The sequence below is a fragment of the Corvus brachyrhynchos genome, unplaced genomic scaffold (genome assembly GCF_000691975.1).
Source record: "Corvus brachyrhynchos isolate BGI_N302 unplaced genomic scaffold, ASM69197v1 scaffold363, whole genome shotgun sequence".
NCBI classification, from domain to species: domain Eukaryota; kingdom Metazoa; phylum Chordata; class Aves; order Passeriformes; family Corvidae; genus Corvus; species Corvus brachyrhynchos.
In genome coordinates, this window is record NW_008237404.1 from 1,070,370 (window position 1) to 1,088,929 (window position 18,560).

The 18,560-nt window shown below is 39.6% G+C and overlaps 1 long non-coding RNA gene across 1 annotated transcript in view; it reads left to right on the plus strand.

The window, feature by feature from the left end:
- The window catches only part of LOC108445854, a 21,110-nt gene extending 4,665 nt beyond the window's left edge, over window positions 1-16,445 (plus strand). Inside the window, exons 3-4 of the long non-coding RNA XR_001860881.1 lie at window positions 14,075-14,083; window positions 16,343-16,445. This is a non-coding gene — a long non-coding RNA (uncharacterized LOC108445854). The remainder of the gene's footprint in view (window positions 1-14,074; window positions 14,084-16,342) is intronic.
- The last annotated feature ends 2,115 nt before the right edge of the window (window positions 16,446-18,560 follow it).

Consider the following 18,560-nt stretch of genomic DNA (forward strand, 5'->3'; position numbering starts at 1 on the left):
ATGTAATACACTCACATTGTGTTTTAATTCAAGTTGTCATAAGGTGTTAATTTAAGAACTGAATATATTTTACCACTCCTCATCTCCCAGTTACTATTAATATAAAAATGAATAATGGGCCTCTATTCTAAGCAAGAATAGTTAAACACCTGGCCAGTGACCTCTCAGACACCAGTTTCAAAAAAAAGTGTATGCAATAAAAAGCTTTATGCTGATTCTATGCAGAGTTTTATCAGAAAGCAGTTTAAAAATACTGTTACTGCATCTTGGAGGAGGGGGTGATTTTCCCTTCCTTTGTTTCTTTCTTTTCTCTCTTTTTCTCTTCTTTTTATTTTCTTTCTTTCTTTCTTTCTTTCTTTCTTTCTTTCTTTCTTTCTTTCTTTTTCTTTCTTTCTTTCTTTCTTTCTTTCTTTCTTTCTTTTTCTTTCTTTCTCTCCATCTCCATCTCTGTCTCCATCTCTGTCCCTGTCTTGCTCATATTTGGCATATTGAGGACATCCATCTATGTATTCTGTAAGAATCAGTATCTTTGTTATGCAGCAAACACAGAAAATGACTGCTATAAGGAAGAATCCCTTCATTTGGCATTATTCATAGATTTGAAAAGCAGTAAGCAAGAACATTGTATTACTCTGATGCAAAAAAATTATTCATTCTGTGCCAGTGACTCATGCATCAATGCTTTGATATGCATAAGCTGAAACATTCACTCCCAAATTAACCTTTGTATCTTGCTGCGATCTATCCACCTTCCATCTTAACCACAGATGTTATTTGTATGGAATACTGTTCCTACACACTTCCCTGTAAACACTTTTGAATCCATATGCTACAAAATATAGTCTTCAACTTCTAAAGCCTGCTTTGGAGGTTTCAGTTTCAGAGGGAGAACAGACATAGCCTGATGGCCAGAAGTGAGAAGAACTCTTAATTGCTACAGCTTTATTAATCATCTTTGTATGCTGATTGTTTCACTGCACCAGTAATAATCAACATAGGAAGATCTGAATATTAGGAATCATGAGTTCCACTACTAGGTACATCAAGCTACACATGACTTTGAACTATTCAAGATCAGAACATTGCACTTAGTTTTTCAGAGGTTGTCTTATATCTCCTCTCTTTGCATAAAACTAAACTCTACCAGAAAAGTAGCAGGGTTTCATAACACCTAGAAAGAGTTGTTTACAGTTTTTCCTTCATCTTCTTTCTCCATTACAAAGCTGCAGGTCTCTTCTTTCTTCTATTTTAATTTTTTTTAATCCACCTTTATTGTGGTAGAAGGATCTCATAACTGCTTAAGCCTGTCTGTTCTTCCATATTCCTCTTAGATACTGTATTCTCTATCAGACAGTCTTGATATATGACCTCAAGATCTTCCAATAGACTCCAAAAGGTAAAAAACCTTTGTTCCAGCAATGATTTCAGCTAAAATTCTGTTTAGGAATTTTTCATTAAATATTTTTTGGCCTTTAACAGATATAACGAATCTTCTACTTTTCATCATATTGTCCCAGTAGTGATTGAATGTAGCAGAGTCAGACCTGCATGACGCAAGACATTATCTTTATTAGCTGAACTGGGGAAAATATCAGATTCGGTTTGAATCTTGAAGGGCACTAAAGGTGAAATAAGGCAACTTGCTTAAATACCTTGTCTTATTCTGCAACGAAATTCAAAATATCTTACATTTGTTAATCATTTGCTATGCTGCTTGAATCTGACCATATGCCAGAGAATACAGACAAAAGAAGAAAGTGTCTGAAGCCCAAGAACATATTTCTGGGCAAACTAAGAGATAGAAGAATCCACTTACCAACTACCACAACTTAGTGGTTAGGTCACTTGCCTACAAGGCTGGAGACCTTGATCAAGTCCCAGACCGATTTTTTTCTCTCTCTGATTAACCAAAGAAAAAATCGAAGAACTTATGTCTGTTTGATCCTGGGACTGAGCCATTTGGAAACTTAAATAAAGAAGAAAATGTTTGCATGTCTCAAAGTAGGAATGTTTTTAGACGCTTACATCGCTTTTGCTATTTTTTTCTTTTGCATTTTAAAACTCTACATACATATTTATTTTGTAAACTGTGTCCTATTTGACATAAGTAAGTTGTTCAACTTTCAGCACCTATGACAGATAAACTTTTTCTGCCTTCCCAAATGAGCTTCAGTCACCTTCTCATCTTCTCTACTGTGAATGCAATGAATATTCAGAGTTTGGGGATTTCACTTTTACCTAGATGTCCCTTAGCTATCTTTCTTCAGTTCAGGGATGGCTTTTAACTGAGGTCCAAAGTTCACTGGACTTTACTGTGAGCTTTTGTTTGCTTGCGAATTTGATTATATTATTTTAAAGCACAATAACACAGAGGGTCCAGAAGGAGCTCCTCCATAGACATTCCTCTTTTACTCTTTCATACATCTTGATTCACATCTCATTTATGAAGGATTTCCAATTCCAGTGGAGACAATGGAAGTAAAATTAAATTACCTCTCAGGAAAAAGGATTCAGTATTGCCAGAGACACTGCTGTGAAGGGCATCTCAACCATGATTTTTTGGAGAGCAGGCTTGAAAATGCTGTCCCAGGTCACAGAGCAAGAAAACTATGCATATGTCATAGCCTTCTGCAGGAAGCCTTTCAAACTCCTGTCAATTTAAAAAACCATGAACTTTATTTTGAAATCATAAGATCAGTGTTATTGGAGTAACCTCAGTTCTTCTCTCTCTTCTTCTAAGGATGTGAGATTTCTGTGAAAGGAAAAAGTAACAACATGACAACTGTTCATGTAGTGGCTTATTTTTGTGAGAAAGTATACGGATGTTCTCCAGTTTTGTAACTCTAACTCAGTTTTATGAACTTTATCATATAGTCATTGTCTTTATTGCATCTAGATAAAGGATTTTTGTGGGTTTTAACTCAGACATGGATGAATGATGGTCAAAAGTGAATGATGGTCAAAAGTGAATGATGGTCAAAAGCAATGTGCTCTGTTCTCAGTTCTTCAATATCTGATTGACTGAGGTCGGAATTGGCCTGTTTGGCCCCACTGACATTACCAGGACAAAGCAAAGACCATGGTAACAGGACAGAGAGAACGGGCTCATTCTGCTCCAAAGTTTCCAGCACAGCTGGGTGGGGCAGAGGGAGAAGAAGGGAGTGGGCCATGGTGTCCTCTACCATGGCAGCAACCCAAGCTGTGCAGCAAAGTCCTCCTGGGTGGCCAGCGGGAGGACCAAGCTAGAGCATGGACACATGGGTGCCAGGAACAGGGCAAGGAGGCTGTATGCCTGCTGAAGAGAAGCCTCTCTCTCTCCATGGCCTGTCAATAAGGAGGATTTAAAGGGCGGAGGGTGTGTAAAGGACTCTGCTTACACTCACACCTGGGCTTCAAGAGAATGCAGGAATGGGCAATGGGACTGCAAGGGCATCCTAAACCTGGGGAAAGGCCCCCAGGGCATGAAGGTGATGAACAACCCTTTACCAAGGGAGGTGACAAGGGACACTGCTCCACCACAGCCCCCAGGGCTCAGTCCCTGCCCACTGAGAGAGGCGATGGGGGGTCTCTGGAAAGGCTGAAGCAGCAAACCACCTCCCTAGGCATGAAGGGCAGCCAGCTGTGCTGGGCCATAGCACATCCTCCAACCTGCTCCTTGGCATCGGCAGGTCCAGGCCAGAGCTCAGCTTGGAGCAGGCAGCGCAGCCCAGCATTCTGTGGTGATTTCTTATCAGCGTTATTATTTTGTAGGAAAATGTACAAACACCTGTGTGCACACTTCATTACGAAGTATCATTTAGTAATCTATTCCCAATACAAGTTTTCTTCCTCATGTGTTAGCTATTAAGTATGATTGTTTACGGAAGTTGACTGGAGTTACATTCCTGTCATATGCTTTTGGGGAGATTTTTTCCCTAGGCCTATAAGCACATATCAGAATTTACAGCATATACTACCTATAGTCTTGGCAAATAGGGCTATGGGGAAGAAATTATAGTGCAAGAATTAATTTCTGTTTTCCCTCTTGTTTTAGTGATAGCACTGACACAAATTACAAAGGAAATATGACTTTGAGTAAGCATTTCTGTGGTTCAAAATGCTATTTAAACACTTTCAGGTCACATTAGGGAATGTATTTCACCAAGGATTTTGTTTTTGTGGTTATGTGTGAGCATGCATTTATGCACAGAAGTGTTTCTCTGTGGGAGAGGAAAGCCCACAGGGATGTATTTTAGTGCATTACGTTGGGGTTTATCACAGCAAAAGCTTGCTAAGGAGACTTAGTCTTTTGTAACTGAAGTTAATCACTTGGTTTTATTTCACCAACTTTCATAATGCCTGTTTACAGGTAAATGGGGCCAGATTCTGAGGGAAGAAATTGTTTCTATTGCAAAATGTTTTGAAAAATATTAGAAATTAAACTAATATATTTAGATTCTCTCTGGACTCTGCCACTTATTTTTCAACATAAAGCTAACTGTTTTCTAACAAAAAATATTTTATCTATTGCATCACAATGGAGACACCAACTCATCATCACACTTTTCTGTATTTGTTTGCATGCATGTTTACTTTAGTGCCTCAGTGACATGTGGTTTTCCTGAATCCTTCAGGTCACTGCTCATCTTCTAGCTTAGAACTTGGGTTTTGAACAATACTTCTTTTCCCAAAACATAGATACATTTCTTCTTATATTGTCTTTGGTTTTAGTAATATCCATCAAAGCTAAATCAGAAGGCTATGCTCTTGATGCATCTTGCACTGATGTTTCAGACTGCACAGGTTACTGGACACAGGGACATGGTATTACAGGCCAGCAAAACAACATCTGCTAGAGTGATTAGAATTACATCACTGCTGGTGGAGAAATGTTTGTAAAACTCTTTGAAGACGAAAAGTAATATTCACAGGATAATTGATGCAAAATTCTAACAAAATTACACAGAGTCTGTAATATCTCTTCTTCAATGCCCAATACCTTATAGAAATCCCCAACACACTGTTAGAAACATAGGAGTAAATGTGTCTGTTTTGCAAAGACAGTTGAATACAAACCAGTGAAATCAGGAAGGTGGCCATTTCAGTTTACAGAGCTTAGTTCAAATGACAGAGGGTGGGCTCATACAGCTACATGCCCATGGCTGTGTGTTGTCACATTATTCTCTGTGTGTATCTGGTTCCCACAGAATACCTCAGTGTGTGTCTAGGGACTTGCAAGGCACATAAAATGCAAGCAGCTCTTTGCAGGTCACATGGTATGCATTCTGTTATTGTTGATGTTATGTAAGTGTGTAGCTGGACTGGGCAAAGAACACCAGAGCTGGACTTTGCAAGCCTCCAAAACACAGCCCACAGTCCTTGTGTACTGGCAGACATGAAGCTTGACCACCCAGGCACTGAGGACTGAAGCACAGTGAGGAGCTACTAATACAGGCTCCAGATGGAGATCCAGATAAGCTTACGTCACAAAAGAAGGAGCTGTTCTGAGAACAGTCGAAGCACTGAAGTCCAGAGACAGCACTTAATGACAGCTGCCCAAAAAAGCAGAATAATACTCTTGTGTGCCACGAAGTTCAGATGATGTTCTTCCAGCCTCCAACCTTTGTGTGTGTGTGTGTCTGTGTGTGTCTGTGTGTGTGTTCACATTGCATTAGTTCATTTAATGACTGAGGGGAAGGATGCCTGAAATTATGTTTTATTATCCTCTTCTATAGAAGAAAAAAAAAATCAGAGAAGAAAAAGAGAAAAAAGAAGTCTGTGTTGCTGTGGCCAGTGTTTACTGATCCCTGACATGTGACCTTCCTAAAATAAAATACAGGTTCTTAACGATGGCCCTGGATACAACAGGGTTATTGTAGAACCAATCCACTGTGAGCACAGTAATAGACTAGAATTTTTCCAGCTGCCATTTTCATTATCAGATAAGTTAAGGCTTAATATCAACAGAGCACAAAACCTTAGTACTTTTCTGGTACAATACCATGTACAAAATCCCCAATCTTTCTTTATTTCTCACACTGGAAAACATATATTAAATTTAATCTTCCCTCATGTGAAGCAGCCACAATCTCAAGCTGGGAATTTAGGATTTACAAACAATGCTGAGCCTTCAGGAAATCTACAGCATAGTTTGGAAGAAAAACCTACCATCTTTCTAACTTCTAATATTCTCTTCTACTCAAATTTTTGTCTCCCTCAGGTACTCATGAGGTTTCAGTTCTTGTCTAGTCCCAAATTTACTCATCAGAAATCCAAGTATTTTGTCTAAATTAACTATCTTGGATGAAGAAAGACTGGCATTTCCAGAAGATAACTGCCTGCTGAAACAATGTCACTTCAAGTGTCATGAACAGTTGATTAAGGTGCTTGCACTATGGTCCCTGATTAGAGATCTTAAAGATCTTGATTAAGTTCTTTGCCCTTCAGTTATAAAAGAGTTTTAGAGAACTAGTCATGCATAGCATCAGGTGAGATGTATGTTACCTTTCCACCCTTCTGCTGAGGTTGTAAGCAAACTTTCATCGTTTCTAAGCTTACGCTGGCCAAATAATTCCTCAGACAATACTTCTTTTGCTTATTCCATTCCACTTATATCTGAATTATTCACTGCATTGCACTTTATAAACACTTACAGTTGATATGTTCTAAAGGGAACAAATAACAGTTTGCCTGTTATGAATGTGGGCTTGGTTGCCAACTCCAATACCAGCAGTACAGAGAAAAAATTTCTTTACTTTCCCCTTCAGGATATTGCTGGGAAATAAGTTATAGGTATGGGAAGAACATTTTTCTGCTGAAAAGTTGTATTCAGTGCATAAGCAATTCACATTGCAGAGGAACTTCAAGCTAAAAAAAATGTTGTTTCAGGAAAAACTTTTATAGCAAACTGTACAATAATTGTAGCTCTTTTTTCCTCTAGGTTTTTGTTGCCATAAAAACATCCTTTCAACATTTTTTATATTAGAACTAATTTTGTCAGGGAAAAAAACCAAACAGAAGCAGAAGACTATAAAAATTATAATGTCTAAACAAGGAAGAAACATGTGGAATTGTGAAATGGTTAAAAAAATGTTTAAATTTTGGCTTTAATATTGGGGGAGAAAAAAATCAGTGTCAAAATTTCATACAAAAAAAATTGTTCAAGGTTCTTTGAAATGCTTTGAAGACTGACAAAACATGTGAAGCAGATCTGTGTGCTTAGGATGACTGATGGTTTTTGGATTGAAACGGCTGGTTTTTACTCGGTATCACAGCATTACCATCTGGAATTATTAATCCGTAGGATCCCTTCACAGTTTTGACAAATGTAAGGGCAGATTCCCAGGACAGAAAGCACCGAAGTGTCTCTGCAGCCCATCGGGACAGCCTCAGTCTTATCCCTCAGAATGTCTTTCCATGTGGACTAATTAATACCGAGGAAGAGATAAACATCCTTGTGTCTGTAGTTAAATGAGACCAGTCCAGGAACTGGCAGCTACCACAGAGCAGCCAACACTTTGGGGTTTTCTAAGGCATGGTGGGAAACTTCCTTTATTCCCAGCAGGCAAAGCTTCATTTTAAATCCCCACAGAATGGAATAAAGTCATATTCAGCATGCACATTGCTTATCTTAACCCAGTGTATATATAGCTTCATATTCATCATGTCAGAGATGGCAGTGAGGACCAATACTAAGACCAAATTCAGATTTCTCTGTCTGAGCTCAACAATTAATTCTTGCAGCATAAAGGAATCTACAGTGCAAGTCCCCTGAAAGCTACCTTGTAACAAGCAGAACACTTAACAGATATCACTATCATTACAAGCAGGACAGGTATAAAGCTCTTCCTAAGTTATTGGAGCAAATATCTTTCCTTGCTCCACTTCAGTCAGGCACTGCTTGCACTTGCTGATATAGACAGCAGCCTTTGCATCCCATGAAGAAATGGGATTTTCCTCTAATATTCTAGGTGGGATCCCTCCACTGAGGTCACAAAAGGAGTTTTCATCATGTCCTTCTTCTAAGATAGTGGAGATAAGCAACATACAGCACGGATCACAGCACTAGTATTCTATTTCAGTCTACATGAGGTCACACCTACCAAGGTGCCCCTGATCTCTTTTCATTTGAGCCCTTGTGCTGAGATACCAAAGCAGGACAGGTCAATATACAGAGCTACACATAAAGAGAAGGCAGCACTAGCTGAGGTAACATATCTTTCAAGAGAGAAGACACAAAAACCTTTCTTTCATCTTGATTTTTTTGTGGATCCCAGAACCTTGATGTTTTTATGGTCATGGACTTGGCCTGGGGTTTGAGTGCATATCCCAGTCCTGCAGGACAAGAGCACCTATTCCAACTTTCAAACGCAGTCAGCACAAATTTTGCTCCATAGTACACCAGCTCACGCTCCCTGTACGCTGGCTAACTCACTGGAAGCAAACTGTGGAAGCCTTCCACTGCCCTCCATGAAATGCTGAATACACAGCACAGCTGCCATCCTTGCACTCTCTGAGGATGCAGACACCAGCCTCTTGCTTGGACATGGATATTTACACTATTCCAAAGCACTAAAGCAGTGTGAAGGGTCTGGCATCTATGGTTGAGAGATACCAGCAGCTGTGTTTTCTTTGACTCTGGACTGTTCCAGCAATGAGGCTGCTTGACAATTTGCTTTAGAACTGTGTTTTTAACTAGATCCACTTTTTTTTCTGAGAACATGGCAGTATGCTAAAAAAAATTACACTTTGAAAATTGAAACTAAACTTCACAGGAATCTTCAAAATCTTGCTATTTTCTGCTGAGGGCATCAGTGAAAATAAGATAATCACTTTGGTCTGTGACTTTAAAAGATGCAGCCCAAAGTAGCAAATGGTATACTTATTACCTGACCTCTCTGGAAAATGAGCTACCAGGAAAAAAAAGCTACTTATGAGCCACAAAGTCCCTGCCTAAACACTCTTAGGGAGTTTGGACAGAAAGAGGCCTTCAGGGCTTGGCTTTGGAACATACACACACCTCCAGAAAGGAGAAAAACACATCAGGGAAAAGCATGAGAATTTTATGTAAATAATTATATTCAGTCTCCCATGTTTGAACATTTATTCTAATGTGAAAGGCTTTCTTGAAGCAGAAAGTGACTACCTGGCATGTTTTGGATCCTAACCCAAGGGAGTACACCACCTCCCATCACGCAGTAAAATCACATCCCTGCTGTTAATGTCTCCCTGCAAAAAGAGTAAGAGCCTCTTGCACAGTCTCCTGTTGCACTGCAAGGAGAATTCAGGACTCACACTCAAAAGCACATGAATTCTGTTCCAGAATCATGATCCTTTTTCAACTGGTTGCTGCACTGATACAGTCACATTTGCTGTGTAACTGAAATACGCTGGAGAGCTTCCCCAGTTTGATTATCCCTTCCAGATCTGGTAAAAGTATGCTTGTTTGTTTGTTTGTTTGTTTTAACCAAGTTACCTTGTTTAATCAGGACTAAGTAAACATATTACACACTAATAATAAAATCACTAGAAATTCTCTACTTAATCTCTGTGATTTTGTTTAAAGGGATCAAACAAAGACCAGCAGGGTCTCTAATCTTATGATCAACCAAGTTACATCACCAGCAGCCTTTGTTTTATCTGTTTACAGATCGGGCTAATGTTGTTAGAGGGTGGTGATATTAACTGTTACTGTATCAATAGACAGTGCAATTGCATTAGGGAGCCCCAGCTTTGCTGTCACTTCTGGCTGCAGTTGCTTAGAAGAAAGTCCAGAGATTATTTTTAATACCACAAGAAGTTGTGGCTAAGTTTGGAGCAGGAGATCACAGAGTTGCCACTGAAGATGCCATAGGAGCCTTTGCTGAAGCCTCCAGTCATGCAGGGGAAGCACCCCAGCAGCAACGCCTTTTGCCAGTGCATGACCTTCCTCTGGGCTGGGCTAACTCAGCTAACTCAGTATGGAGAGAGGAACCAGAGCCAAAGAGTTCAGTCTGCTCCCCATTCCTTGGACATGATGTCCCTCCAGCCAAAACTTGTTCCTCCACCCTCACACTCTGCCTGGTTCCGGGGTAACCCTGGGAGCGAGCAGATAAGGATGCAACTGGCATTGCAGGAAGCCAACCACCAGCCCACCGAGAAGGCACCCTGGGATGGGGGCTGCCTGCCATCTCAGCTGCTGCACGGCTGCAGCGTCACCTTCCCTGCTCCCTCCGCAGGCTGTGTCCTGGAAAGAGCCGCAGCTGATTATCATCATACCTCCCACATAAGAGGGATGTGCTGGAAGGAGCATTACTCCAGCCAGCCTCCCACAGCTCCTTGCTTGAAGTTAAAAGCCCGATCTAACCCTTAACAAACATGAATAAAAGTGTTAGAGAAGGTATTTTAATTGGCCAACACTGTAAATGCTTTGAAGATGCTGTGTCATTATTGACTAACTCTCAGCACACCTGAGCCAGCCAGAGGGCAGTGATCTCAGTTTTGAACCCAGGATATTGCTGTTACTGTGTCCTAGCACCCCACTGTTAAACTGCATCATCTCTTTTCATTGATAGATTTGTTGTGCCTCACGGTGTCAATAAAATCTTGCCTTGCTTCTGCACTGAGTTTGCAGGGAGGGTTGGTGCTGGTTTCTTCTCATACCTCTGCCTGGCACCGTTCCACTACCAGCACATGGCTCACCCACATGCAATTTTGAGCATCCACAGAGCACAGCAGTGTAGATAACCACCCCCTCTATCACACTTCTTCTCAGGAGTCCCCTCCCTGCCCTGAGCTGAGCAACACAGTGTGTTGTTTCTCTGCCATGCAGCTGCCAATGCAAAAAAACAAGTGGGAAACAAGGACAAGACAAGGAAAAAGAGTTCATTTTAACTGACATGAAATCAGAAGTCATCCAAATAGGAGCCTGAAAGGATGCACACTGAGCCCAACAAAATGTTCCATATGGCACTCAAGTTGTAAGTATTTGTCAGACAAGATAAGTTAAATTCATAAAGAGCTGCTACACATCCTCATCACAATGCTTTCCAGCAGATGTGAGAACTGTCTTCGTATCCTCTGCTGAAGGAAGTCAGAAACTCTATGTCTCGATCTTTTCAGATGACCTAACCATAAGATGTGAGGAGCTTTGATCTTTTTTCCTTTAGAAAATGTCCTTTTAATTAAAAATAAATGACATCTGATATTTAGGTGTCTGATGCCCTTTGGCTCCTATGTGATCACACTAAAATATTAGGAATATTTCCACTACAAAATACAACATATGATGAAGTCCAGAGGAAGAAACCTTGGAAGAGAAAATTTTCTCCTTCCATAAGGATGTACCCAACCAATTTAAAGTTTTTGCACAAAAGTAAATGAAGCATTATTTATGGAAATTCTGCTGACATTGATAACTAAAAACATCACTGCTCTATGTTTTTGGTTTGCATTCTGTATTGTTCATGTGAAGGACCTTTTTAATGGCCACTTTTAGATATTCAGGAGACAACAGCAAGCTTGTATTACACTCATTAGCAGTTCCTGAACAGTTCCTTTCAGCCTCCAACAAGAAATTTCTTCTCTGCTTTTAAATCACAAGTTAGAAATATTTGAGAATCATTTTTAGTCCCTTCTTCTATGCTAGCTGTGTAGCCAATATCAGCAAGTTGTACGTGTAACAGGGATAACCAGTGATAGAGGGAACTGCAGTGGGAACAAGGGACTGCCTTGGCAGATGGACAGACATCCCCCTCCATGCCTGAGAGAAGGGTTCCAACAGCCTGGCACCCAGCAGTAGTCCGTCCCTGAGAGCAGCCCAATCCACGTGAGGGCGACAGTTCCAAAACAGCACAAAAATAATTCTACCCTTACAAGAAAGTATTTCCATTTGTACATCCACATTTTGATGAGGGCTTTAGGAACGCTAAACCTATTCCTGCAAAGGTCAATAGGCGTTATATGTGCTACCCTGAGACACTGAAATGCCTGATTAAAAATAGACTGTCGAATGAGAGACCTTCCACAAATGAAGTTTCTAATAGCTTTGATATTGTTGTCAGCACAGATTTCATGGATGAGCTGAAACTAGCCTGAACTTGCTGTGCCACCCAAGTTCATCAAAAACTGCAGGAGCAGCTTGGATGGGGAGGGTAGAAAGGCCCTAAAGGTGATTCCCACCACCTTTAAACCTAGACCAGTTGTCCAGAACAGCTTCAGTGGTTACTTTGTGGTTTGCCATCATCTGGAAGAAATAATCTGAACCATCACAGTTCCCAAACGTGAGACCATGCAAAATAGGTGAGAGACAAGTGTATAGAATCCAGTAACAACAGCCTGAGAAAGTTCAGGTTGGATGTTTCTTTCAGACAAGCACTTCACATACATCATGACCTTCAGAGACTGTAAACTCTTATCCTGTTGAGGATATTTAAAATCAAAGGCCAGTGTGCCAGCAGCTGCACAAGTGAGGAATGCCTAAGAAAATAAATACCAGTTAGAGTGCTATTTAATGCTGTTAACTGCAGTGGGTGGAGGCTGGAGGGCAGTAGCTTTTAACAGGTTTTATTTGAAAGACCTACTCAGTGTGGTTGTCACGACAGTTGTCTTTGTGACTGAAGTTGTATTGCTAACAGATGGAAATCTGGCAGCTTTTTCTAATTTATGCAGATGCTTTGCAGAAGGAATTACCATCCTAAGTGATTCTAACATTAACCTTACACAAACCTTTCTCCACTGTGTTAATAAACAGAACATTTTAAGGCTGTTCTGCTCAAAACAGTCAAAATGTTCAACTGTGCCTCCCTTTCAATCTTTTCTCTTACAATTTACCTTTAAAATTCTTTTGCATAAAACCTCTTACTCAACTGAGAGTTGGATATGTAGCAAAAGTCAGCCTAGTGCTCAAAATACCCATTTTAATTATAAAATTACCTACCAGGTTGTGTCTTCATTAATGAGCTAAGATTGTGGATGGTCTTGTTCTTGAAAACTGGCATTCAGTACAATAGCTAACAAGAATGATTTAACAAGAGAAGTATCTAAATTGGCAATCATTTAAAAGGACTGAATAATATTCTTAATAGCTGTGTAATGTTTCATCTTTTTGCTTTGATTGGCACTTTTTTAATTGTTAACACTCTTTTCAAACTGGCAACACATTGCCTCATTCTAATCTGCAGTAAGTCCTACAGTATTACACACCAATGCGAGTGCTAAAGAGGCTCAGGAACAACACACCACTGAGATGTTTTGAGGCATTTGGTGTATTTAATGGATCTCTGTTCTTTGTAGTAGGTTTAGGAAATCAGGAGAACATATGCTTTGCTTTGCCTCTTGACAGTTTGAAAATATGGGTGCTGCAGAGCTTTAATCAATGCCCTGATCAGCTGAGTAAAAGGGATACTAGCTACTACAGCTATAGCTCTTTGAGATTACTGATCATGTGCATCCACACTGTAGGTCACTTGAATAAAAGAGCAAAACTTTGAAACAGTTCCCTGTTTCCATATGTAAGACTTTGACCCTCACTAATGAAGGCAGTCATCATATAAGTGTAAGGAACAGAGACAAAAACACATGATCTAGAGACATGCAGGCCATTGGAGCATTTCAGAAAAGGAGTCAAACTAGTTTTGATTGTTTTAACAGTATCTGCACTACTTATGAGCCTTTTTTTTTGGGTCTAAGCATTCTAACTGGAACCAAGAAAGTTACCTTCCCTTAAATAATGCACTCACTCTGGAAAACAGAAGAATTAGATCCTAAAAGCTTATATATAAGCTTTTAAAAAAAAGCTTTTAAAAAAAGCTTATAAATGCTATATTCAGGCAGGTCAGATCTTTCCATGGAGGATTTCAAATGCCTTTTTTCTTTGGCCATTTTCTTTACAGGACACCAGACACTTCCTTTTGGAGACCTTTTCTATCATTAACTTAGGAATTAGGCACAAGTCAGTTTTCTCAAGAGGATGACCATCTTTTTTTTCCAGTGTTTACAAAAAGCCTGAGTTACCTGCAACCCAGAATTGTGTACCTTTTCGGAGTGCAGTCTGGTGGCAGCTTCAACAGTGTACTAGCCTTCTCAGCAGCCCCAAAGCATGTGCACACACTACGAGCAAAGAGAAGTGAGTGTTGGTCGCAGTATAGGAAGCAAGTTTCCAGGCATGTGGCTCAGGCTTTCGGTGAAATGGCCTCAGTTTCCTGCCTGGAAATCTCAGGCAGCTATTACAGAGAGGAGAGGAGATGCTCCAGTAGGGTAGGTGTTCTTACCTTCTGCTGCTTTTTGGCCCAAAGCATGAGCTTGAATGTATATTAGTCTCTGTTCTTTTTCCCTAGCAGTCAAGTGAAAAGAAGTCTCAAGTTGTGGTGACTAAACATGTCCTGGAACTACTTGTAAGTGAAAAATTTCCAGCTCCCTCCTGAGGGATCCATATAATTTTTCTGGATTATGTTTCTGAAGGGACCAGATCATTTGCTGTTTCTAATTTATTTATACAGACTTCTCTGTCAGGATGCTTCACCTGCAGAACATCAAGAAAAGGACAAATTTTCCCTTAAATCACTCAAAGTTTAACATCCAGTGTCCCAGACAACTTCTGCTTGAGCTCTATAAAAAGGATACAGACATTCAGGTGACAGAACAAGAGTTGTGTTCTGGGAAGGATGAAATTATGACTAGGAACAATGAAAAGGGGTGAGGACTGTTGCTCCCAATTCCTCTGACTGTGAAATGGCAACTCAGCAAAGGAAACAATCTCTGTTTGAACATAATCTTGCTTTTGTAGTTCTGGGTCTGAGAGATTACAGGCTTTCCAGAGTGGTTTAGCAGTGCCCCAACTTTGAATGGACATGAGAGAGTAAGTGGCCTCTTCTGAAACTCAGGGCATTTTGAAACAGAAAGGTCTTTCAGTTGCTTGACAAATGTTATGAGAGTCCAGAGGGTTAGACAATATGTCAGATGGGAAGTACCATTAGTCCCAAACAGTTTTACAAGGAAACTAAGCCATAAACCCCCAAATTCTGTGCCTAAGTAATACTACACAATTGAGTCTAGTAAGCATTTATAGCACTTTGCGCCTCGGGCTTCTTGAGAACTAGAAAAGATCAAAGGCTGAGTGCCCTCAGACCTTCAAGAAGGGGTCCAATATCCCTCCTAGATGATGACTGCCTCATAGGGAACACTGAGCAGCTTGAAGAATAGGGTCCTAAATGCATATTTGGCACCCAATTAACTTCTAAAGTAGTATTTTCTTAATCAGCATTTATTACACCCCAGTATAAACCACAGGTAAAAGAAATCTCATGCACCTGATGTAAATCCTGGTCATTAATTAATTAGCCTGTCAGCCTTATCACAGTAAGAGGTCTTTAGAACAAGAGCTAACCTACTCTAGTTAACAAGTCACTGCTATTGTTCATGTTTCTTGTATTTTTCCTTCAATAGGCTATTTACATTGCACTTGCAAAATTCCATTACTTACATAGATAGCAATAGTACATGAAGTATGTCTCCAGCTGTTTTCAACTTTTGTGACCTATGTAAACACTGAGCTTTGAAACAGCTTATGTTAACTTCTACTGGGAATAAGTTAATTCCTCAGCTGACTGATTCTAAGTATTTTAAAGGCCGTAAGTATGTGGTCTCAAGTGAGGTTTATATTTCATATTTCATCTCAAAACAAAGCTAAAATTTTCCTATCTTTAGCTAGAAAGCTGCAAATCAGTACCATCTCCTTATAATATTTGTACTATCACAGGTTTGATACCCCTATTAAAAAGACATCTTTAAGATTTGCAATATACTAAGTAATTCACACTGCAAATTTCCGCAGGTAACAAAGTGCTCTGTCAGAGTACAGCATTATATTTCCTCTTGATTCTACACAGGGAAACTGCAAACTCATAGTGCCATATTCAAATAAACCTGCTGTAAATTTAAAAATGCATGATGAATATGTCAGACACATGCATTTCTCTCTTCAAACCCAAGAAGTAGAGACTGACACAAGTTATGTATCAAACACTATTCTTAGTGATAGTCAAAACACTAGACAAAGACCCATATTCTGGTCTGTTCTTCTCCATTGTTTGACTAGTGCTTTTGTAGGATGCATTCATTTGAAAAAGTATACTTTCTGTTTATTCTACGATTCATCAAAACTGGAGTATCCATTTTAGATCTGTGTGAACATGTAAAACCCCCAGCATTTCTTCCTACAGACCAGTTTTAAACTGATGCAATTCCTTGTGCTGATTCACATACAGAGGACACCAATTTGCATGTAAAAACTTTCTGAGGTGCTTTATTTTCTTTGTGGGCAGAATCTACCCTTGCACAGTGCAGCCGTGAAAGGACCTTCAGATGGAATCATAGAATCATACAGTGGTTAGGCTTGGAAGGAACCTTCATAATCATCTAGCTCAAACCCCCTGCCATGGGCAGGGACACCTTCCACTTGACCAGGTTGCTCAAAGCCCCATCCAACCTGGCCTTGAGCACCTCCAGGGAAATGAAGCCCACAGTCCCTCTGGGCAACCTGTTCCAGTGTCCCACCACATTCACTCACAGTAAAGAACTTCATCCTAATATCTGATCTGAACCTAGTCTCCTTCAGTCAAAGGCTGGAAAACACAGAGAAAGTTGCTATGCAAGGAACATAATGTATGTCATAGGAAGTGGCAGGGGCAGAAACTCTGTTTCAGCTTCCAGAGGTTTAAGTGAAGGATCAATGAATGGTAGATGGAAGACTGAAATTTGGCTTACACTCTAAGACATATGCCCTACCTGGGGAATGACTTCTCCTTTCTTCTTGTGTTTTCAGTGGCAGTTGTGTAATACAAAACACAAATCAGCCTTGAAATATGTATTTCCAAGCCTTGATAAGACAGTTGCAAAAGTGTTTTCTAAGAAAATAGTTTAGTGACTAGATTATACATCTTTGACAAATGCCTGAAAATGAAGGACTAATGACAATTAATTTCAGCTAGAACTTTCCAAAGTCTTTTTTTCTCCTGTCTGAAATTGGTATTTCATTTATTCAAGATAATTGACATTCAGTGCTTCCAGTGCCAGCCAGAATGACATTTAATGTCACGAGCTAACATTTTATAAACTGAACAAAATTTAGCAATGGCCCAGATTTTTCACATTAACCCATAGCAAGGAAGCACAGTACATGACACCACACTGTTAATTCTGAGTAAAAAGTTGAATTTGATCTGCTTTGGCCATGTAATCTCAAGTCAGTAAACAGAGCTAAGTGGACTGTAAATTGAGGTTGAAAAGAAAGATGGAAATGATAATGCCAGCATAAAACTTAATGTATCTGTGGAACATACAAAGTCACAAATGTTACCCAGAAATGTAAGAATTAACAGCATCATCCATTTATTTTAAAGTTGTTACTGTAAAAGGAGTAACACCACCACTTAGAGTCTCACCTTGTGGTCTTGAAGGAAATCTTTTTCTTAAGGACACCTGATAGGGACATACGGCAGGACACTGCATTTGAAGCAACTCAAGTGTGGATCCAGTATCTCAAGCCCTTTCTACCTCAGCCTGAGACACACTTGGAAGAAGTTATCGCAGATCTCATGCAAATACTTCCAGAGGGATATAAACCTGGGCTTTGTTATAGAATGTTTTCCTTCCATATCACCTTAAATATTTTCCCAGTTTGGAGAAGAAACTATTACCCCCTTTTTCTTACTAGGAGAATTAATGGCTGATGGATTTCTTTTTCTCTGTACACCTAATTGCACAACTAGTCAGTTTGCCAGTAAGCTCTTCGATCCGTTAATAAGACAGTTAATAATGTTAAAGCCCATTAACTCCCACCAATGTTAATTCCCAGTGTGTCAATTTAAAGGTCAGAAGCAATTTTCCACTGGTATTTTATTTGTGCATTTGTATATAAGGATACAGACCTACCTATAGTCCTGCACTTTTGAATAAAGCATTTACATTCTTTCATTATTTCATGCAACCCTGTGTAAAACTGAGCAAATGCAAAACAAAGTCTTGACAGAATCACCATCATTCCAATAGTCTTCAGACAGTTTTTTTGCTCCTTCTCAATCCATTTTTGACAAATACATGTATATATGTATGTATGTTTGTAGTTTATGTTTATTTTTTTTACTATAATTTTGTGCTTACTGATTAAGAAAAACAGAAAATCAGAGCTGCCCAGCAATAGAAAAACTGGCATTTAGCCACGGCAGCATCAATTGAATCACCTGCCCTTGGGAGTCCAATCATTGTGATGGTTGATCCTAATATAGAGAGCAGTTACACCTACTGCTGCTCATGCAATCTAGGAGAATGCCTTGCTAAATTTAGCACAATGTTTATCCCTACTGTGCCTGTATGTTCTGATTAACCTGCCTGTTGTCCTTCACCAACCCAGCAATCAGCTAAAGCAACTGATTTTTCTAGTGTGTGACAAACTAAACTAAAAGATTTTTTCAGCAGCTGTCAGCTGAAATAATTTGTAAAATTAATACATTTTTCCAATCCAGTTTAGAAATCTGTGACTCATCTAACTTTTAATTTATTTTCTTCAGTAGAAGAGCCTAAAATGATAGTCTGTTCATCCAGTT